The following is a 6000-nucleotide window of genomic DNA, read 5'->3' on the forward strand; positions in this document are numbered from 1 at the left end:
ATCAGATGTGGTGTGGGCTGTGAGTGGGGACCAAGTATATATGTGTGTGTTTGGGTAACCCTCTGCTGGTTAGAGTCATGCCAGGAGTGATGTCATTGTTGGAGGTCAGTAATCTCAGCTCCAGAACGTCCCTGCATGAGTTCCCTCCGTTATAAGATCAGAAGTGGGGATGCTTTCTGATTATTGCACAATATTAAGCACCATTTGCAATTCTTCACACACCGAAACGTCCACGTTAAATGCAGAAAGATCCAGCCAACATCTATGTTTGGGCTGACACAGGCAATGACCACTTTCAAGAGAGGAACTTGTAGAAAAACTATCACTGAATCCCCATGATCAAAATCCTGGGGGTAGCTGTGTATTGTATCTATAGATGCATAGCAAAATTCAACAAGGTTCCATTGATCAAAACTTCTAAATTCAAGACTGCTGTCATTTGTATGGATAAGGACAGCAGTTACGCTGAAGTATGACCATCTGCAAGTTCCTCTCCAAGCCTGACTTGGAAATATGTCAACATTTCTTTTATGATGCTGGGTCAACATCTCTACTAGTTACATCCTTGAAAAAATCTAGTTGATGTGTCATGAGTCTATAGAATCTTGAAACATGACTATCGTTGTATCTGTTATTTCTAGGGCCATTTTCTTAAGTACTCTGGGATGTACATTATCCACCTTGGGAAATTGTCACCCTTCAATCCCAGTTTCCAAACCCAGTCTCCAACACTCTCGTAGGCAGTGCAATCCAAATCCTTACAACGATCCAAGTACAATGTTCCTCCTCATCTCACTCCAAGCTCTCTGCCTCATCCACACAGCACCCACCCCCCTCACCTCCTACCCCCACCCGCTCATTCCCTTCCCTCCCCGTTACCTGCATCCACCCTTCCTCATACCGGCACACTCACCATTTTCTCCACCCTACCTGCACAACCCCCTCTCCTGACCTGAACACTCCCTCCTCCTTTCACCCCCACCCGCAAACGCAACTCCATCCCCACCACCTGGATGACCTCTCCACCCCCTCACCTGAAAGCCCCCCTACCAACCCTCCACATCTGCACACCCCCTCTTCACTCCCCTCCCACACCACCTCCCATTCCCCCACACGCACCCACCCACACACACCACTCCTCCCACACCCACCATCCCCCCCACATACACCCTTCCTCCCACCCCAACACCCACACACACCCCTCCTCCCACCACCCACACCCCCATCCCTCCTCCCACCACCCACACCCCCACCCCTCCTCCCACCACCCACACCCCCCACCCACACATCCCTCCTCCCACCACCCACACCCCCCACCCACACATCCCTCCTCCCACCACCCACACCACCCCCCACACACACACCTCCTCCCACACCCCACTCCTCCCACCCCCTCCACACACACCCATCCTCCCACACCCACCCTTTCCACACACACTCCTCCTCCAATACCCACCCCTCCTCCCACACCTTCCCTCCCAAACCCACCCCCCTCCTACACCCACCCTCCCAAACCCACCCCTCCTCCCACACCCTCCTTCCCAAACCCACCCCTCCTCCCACACCCACCCTCCCACACACATCCCTCCTCCTACGCCCACCCCTTCCCCTACACACACCCCTCCCCCCACCCCTCCTCCCACAACTATCCCCTCCACCCCCACTCCTCCTCCCCCACCCACCCTCCCACACACACTCCTCCTCCCACACCCACCTTTCCTCCCACCCCCGCCCCCCCCCACACACACCCACTTCCTCCCACCCCCAACCCCCACACACCCCCCTCCTCCCACCCCCAACCCCCACACACCCCCCTCCTCCCATCACCCACACACACCCACTCCTCACACAACCCACCCCCTCCACACACACTCCTCCTCCCACACCAACCCCTCCACCCCCACCCACCCCCTCCACACACACACGCCTCCTCCCTCCACCCACACCCTCCTCCCACCCCCCACGCCTCTCCTCCCAACCTCTCCTCCTGCCGCCCCCCCACAACTCTCCTCCTGTCGCACCCCCCACACCTCTCTTCCTGCCACCCCCCCACACCTCTCCTCCTGCCACCCCCCCACACCTCTCCTCCTGCCACCCCCCCACACCTCTTCTCCTGCCACCCCCCCACACCTCTTCTCCTGCCACCCCCCCACACCTCTCCTCCTGCCGCCCCCCACACCTCTCCTCCTGCCGCCCCCCACACCTCTCCTCCTGCCGCCCCCCACACCTCTCCTCCCACCACCCAACCCCCCCACACACACCGCCTCCCACCACCCACACCCCCCACACACACCGCCTCCCACCACCCACACCCCCCACACACACCGCCTCCCACCACCCACACCCCCCACACATACCCCTCCTCCCACCTCCCACTACCCACCCCCCCATACACACACACCCCCACACACACACACCTCCTCCCACCACCCACCGCCCCCACACACACCACTCCTCCCACCACCCACCCCCCCCACACACACTCCTCCTCCCACACACCCCTCCTCCCACACACCCCTCCTCCCACACCCACCTCTCCCCCCCCAGCCCACCCACCCTCCCAAAACCACCCCTCCTCCCACACGCACCATCCCAAACCCACCCCTCCTCCCACACCTACCCTTTCCAAACACACCCCACCTCCAACACCCACCCCTCCTCCCACACCCACCCCTTCCCCCCCACCCACCCCTCCTCCCACACCCACCCACCCAAACCCACCCCTCCTCCCACACCTACCCACCCAAACCAACCCCTCCTCCCACACCCACCTTCCCAAACCCACCCCTCCTCCCACTCCCACCCTCCCAAACCCACCCCTCCTCCCACTCCCACCCTCCCAAACCCACCCCTCCTCCCACACCCACCCCTCCTCCCACTCCCACCCTCCCAAACCCACCCCTCCTCCCACACCCACCTTCCCAAACCCACCCCTCCTCCCACTCCCACCCTCCCAAACCCACCCCTCCTCCCACTCCCACCCTCCCAAACCCACCCCTCCTCCCACACCCACCCTCCCAAACCCACCCCTCCTCCCACATCCACCCTCTCACACACATCCCTCCTCCTACACCCAATCTTTCCCCCACACACACCCCTCCTCCAACCCCCAGCCCCCCACCCCCCACACACACACCCCTCCTCCGACCCCCCGCCCCCCGACCCCCTCCACACACACACACCCACACACACCCCTCCTCCGACCCCCCGCCACCCCACACACACACCCCCACACACACCCCTCCTCCGACCCCCCGCCCCCCCACACACACCCCTCCTCTGATCCCACGCCCCCCCCACACACCCCTCCTCCGACTCCCCGCCCCCCCCACACACCCCTCCTCCGCCCCCCCGCCCCCCCACACACCCCTCCTCCGCCCCCCCGCCCCCCCACACCCCTCCTCCGACCCCCCGCCCCCCCCACACAACCCTCCTCCGCCCCCCCGCACACCCCTCTTCTGACCCCCCGCCCCTCCGACCCCCCCCCACACCCCACCTCCGACCCCCCGCCCCCCCACACACACCCCTCCTCGGACCCCCCCACACCCCTCCTCCGACCCCCCGCCCCTCCGACCCCCCCCACACACCCCTCCTCCGACACCCCCCCCACGACGCCCCGCCCCCCCCACCCACCCCCACGCGCCCCCGCCCCACGACCCCCCCACCCCCCCCATGACCCCCCGCCCCCCCACACACACCCCTCCTCCGACCCCACCCCCCACACACCCCTCCTCCGACCCCCGCCCCCCCACACACACCCCTCCTCCGCCCCCCCCCACACACACCCCTCCTCCGCCCCCCCGCTCCCCCCACACACACCCCTCCTCCGACCCCCCGCCCGCCCCACACACTCCCCTCCTCCGACCCCCCGCCCGCCCCACACACTCCCCTCCTCCGACCCCCCCCGCCCCCCCCCAGACACCCCTCCTCCGACCCCCCGCCCCCACACACACCCCTCCTCCGACCCCCCGCCACCCCACACACACACCCACACACACTCCCCTCCTCCGACCCCCCGCCCGCCCCACACACTCCCCTCCTCCGACCCCCCGCCCCCCCCCAGACACCCCTCCTCCGACCCCCCGCCCCCACACACACCCCTCCTCCAACCCCCCGCCCCCTCACACACACCCCCTCCTCCGACCCACCGCCCCCCCCACACACACCCCTCCTCCGACCCACCGCCCCCCCACCCCCCCCCACACACACACCCCTCCTCTGACCCCCCGCCCCCCCACACACACCCCTCCTCCGACCCCCCGCCCCCCTCACACACCCCTCCTCTGACCCCCCGACCCCCCGCCCCCCCACACACACCCCACCTCCGACCTCCCGACCCCCACCCCCTCCACACACACACCCCCACACACACCCCCTCCTCCGACCCCCGCCCCACCCCCCCACACACCCCCTCCTCCGACCCCCGCCCCCCCACCTCCCCCCACACACACTCCCACACACACCCCTCCTTCGACCCCCCCACACATCCCTCCTCCGACTCCCCGCCCCCCACCCCCCCCACCCACCCTCCCACACACACTCCCCCTCCCGCCCCCCACACACACACCCCCTCCCGCCCCCCACACACACCCTTCCTCCTACCCCCACCCCCTCCCCACACACACCCTTCCTCCTACCCCCACCCCCTCCCCACACACACCCACTTCCTCCCACTCCCAACCCCCACACACACACCCCCTCCCGCCCCCCACACACACCCTTCCTCCTACCCCCACCCCCTCCCCACACACACCCTTCCTCCTACCCCCCACCCCCTCCCCACACACACCCTTCCTCCTACCCCGACCCCCTCCCCACACACACCCTTCCTCCTACCCCCCACCCCCTCCCCACACACACCCCTTCCTCCTACCCCCACCCCCTCCCCACACACACCCTTCCTCCTACCCCCACCCCCTCCCCACACACACCCTTCCTCCTACCCCCACCCCCCTCCCCACACACACCCTTCCTCCTACCCCCACCCCCCTCCCCACACACACCCTTCCTCCTACCCCCACCCCCTCCCCACACACACCCTTCCTCCTACCCCCCACCCCCCTCCCCACACACACCCTTCCTCCTACCCCCACCCCCTCCCCACACACACCCTTCCTCCTACCCCCACCCCCCTCCCCACACACACCCTTCCTCCTACCCCCCACCCCCTCCCCCACACACACCCTTCCTCCTACCCCCACACCCACCCCCACACACACCCACCCACTTCCTCCTACCCCCACCCCCTCCCCACCCACCCACTTCCTCCTACCCCCCACCCCCTCCCCCACCCACCCACTTCCTCCTACCCCCACCCCCTCCCCACCCACCCACTTCCTCCTACCCCCACCCCCTCCCCACACACACCCACTTCCTCCCACTCCCAACCCCCACACACCCCCTGACACCCCCCTCCTCCCATCACCCACACACACCCCCTCCTCACACAACCCACCCCCTCAACACACACTCCTCCTCCCACACCGACCCCTCCACCCCCCACCTCCACACACAAGCCTCCTCCCAACACCCACACCTGCCTCCCACCCCCCCCACACCTCTCCTCCCAACCTCTCCTCCTGCCGCCCCCCCCCCACACCTCTCCTCCTGCCGCCCCCCCCCACACCTCTCCTCCTGCCGCCCCCCCCCACACCTCTCCTCCTGCCGCCCCCCCCCACACCTCTCCTCCTGCCGCCCCCCCCCCACACCTCTCCTCCTGCCGCCCCCCCCACACCTCTGCTCCTGCCACCCCCCCCACACCTCTCCTCCTGCCACCCCCCCCACACCTCTCCTCCTGCCGCCCCCCCCCACACCTCTCCTCCTGCCGCCCCCCCCACACCTCTCCTCCTGCCGCCCCCCCCACACCTCTCCTCCCGCCGCCCCCCCACACCTCTGCTCCTGCCACCCCCCCCACACCTCTCCTCCTGCCACCCCCCCAAACCTCTCCTCCTGCCACCCCCCCCCACATCTCTCCTCCCGCCGCCCCCCACACCTCTGCTC

The sequence above is a fragment of the Chiloscyllium punctatum genome, chromosome 11, assembly GCF_047496795.1.
Source record: "Chiloscyllium punctatum isolate Juve2018m chromosome 11, sChiPun1.3, whole genome shotgun sequence".
Lineage (NCBI taxonomy): Eukaryota > Metazoa > Chordata > Chondrichthyes > Orectolobiformes > Hemiscylliidae > Chiloscyllium > Chiloscyllium punctatum.